This window comes from Mus pahari, chromosome 3 (assembly GCF_900095145.1).
Source record: "Mus pahari chromosome 3, PAHARI_EIJ_v1.1, whole genome shotgun sequence".
Classification (NCBI taxonomy): domain Eukaryota; kingdom Metazoa; phylum Chordata; class Mammalia; order Rodentia; family Muridae; genus Mus; species Mus pahari.
Genome location: NC_034592.1, coordinates 89640175 through 89641988, shown reverse-complemented (window position 1 = coordinate 89641988; position 1814 = coordinate 89640175).

Here is a 1814-nt window from a genome sequence, read left to right as displayed (position 1 = left end):
CAAGCAACTCGTTTTTACTGCATCTTTACTTTTACATTTGTTCTTAGATTGCCTAAAACATTTAAATACAAATAAAATGTGTAGCAAAAATAATGAAAGCAAACAGCAGGTAACTTTACAAATAATGGAATGTGAACCGTTTCTGCCATTATCAGAGTAAATTGGGTCATGACTTTGTCTAGAGACGACCTCTGGAGCTGTGGTCAAGAGTGTGCACGCAAAGACACACGATCCTAGCCTGCATCCATAGGGTGTTTGTGTCACAGCCTCACAAGTGCTCCAAGCCTTATGGTACCTACAAAGACTACACTCATGACTGGAATCCATTATTCTGTTTATTCCCCGCCAGAACACACCAATATGTAGGCAGTTTTCTTTGCTTAGACGTGGAAGCAGTTTTAACACTGGCCCTTCTGAAGCCACAATGTACCAAAAGTACTATGCCAAACATGTGCAACTCGTGTAAAAATTCCACATCCCATATTGGCCACCTCAAGATGAAAACGAGTAACTCCCTAAAGTTAACTGGCTCTACTCCCCTAATATTAAAACATAAAAATCACATGGGAAATATAGAAATTCAAATAGAAGTAACAAACCTGTCATAAATCGTAAACAAAAAAACTATCTGTGGGACAGCATGGATGACAAATGGTCTACTGTGTAAATTTTACATTCCCAAGACACAGGGAAGACACCTCATGTCACGTCACAGTTGAGGGACCTCAGAAGCATCCTGTCCTGTGTTTATGTGCCCTGGATCATAAACATTGTCCAACTTCCTCTTCCAGGAAGACCTCTCTTAGACCATTCTGTACCTTTCTCATTGTTGTGGTTTGTATATGCTTAGCCCAGGGAGTGGTACTATTAGGAGGTGTGGCCTTGTTGGAGGAAATGCGTCATGTTGGGATGGGCTTTGAGACCCTAATTCTAGCCATGTAGGAGACAGTCTTCTCCTGTTTGCCTTCAGAACAAGATGTAGAGCTTTTCCATGCCTGCCTGGATGCTGCCATGCTTCCTGCTTCAATGATAGTGGACTGAACCTCTGAACCTGTAAGCTAGCTTCAATGAAATGTTTTCCTATAAGAGTTGTCTTGGTCATGGTGTCTCTTCACAGCAATGAAAATCCTAACTAAGACACTTATTATCGCAGAGGACTACGCTTTCAGTAGAATCTCCCAAGCAATAAAATGGTAACTAAAATAACTGTGATATGGAACTATAAGCTAAGTTAAACTTTTTCCTCATCAAGTTGCTTATAGTCATAATGTTTTATCCCAGCAATAGAAACTATATTTAAGAAACGTTCCTTTCTAATTGCTCTCAGGGCTACTAGCCCAGGAATAGCACTGTCTCTGGTGGACTGGGCCCTCCCATATCAATCAACAGTCAAGAAAATGAACCACAGGCTGGCTCGTAGGCCAACCTGGTGAGGGCATTTTCTCAGTTGAAGTTTCTTCTTCCTAGAAAATTCCAGAATGTGTCAGGTTGACATGAAATTAACCATCACAGAGAGGAAAGGAATGCTAGGATTTTTCCTCTGGAGCTATAAACCCCATATTAAGAGCTTTTTTTTTCTTTTACAGGTTGCCTTAGTCATGATTATTGTCAAAACAATAGAAAAAGTGACTAAGACACTGTGGTATGAAACTGTAAGCTAAAACATCACTCTCCAGGATGCTTATGAGCATGGTGCTTCGTCACTGCAACAGAAACCCTGAGACATGTTCCTTTCTTCTCTATGGGTGGAGTTCAACACCCACAAGAGGGTAAATTTACAGCTTAACCGTTCCCACTTTTCTTGCAATAGAGGT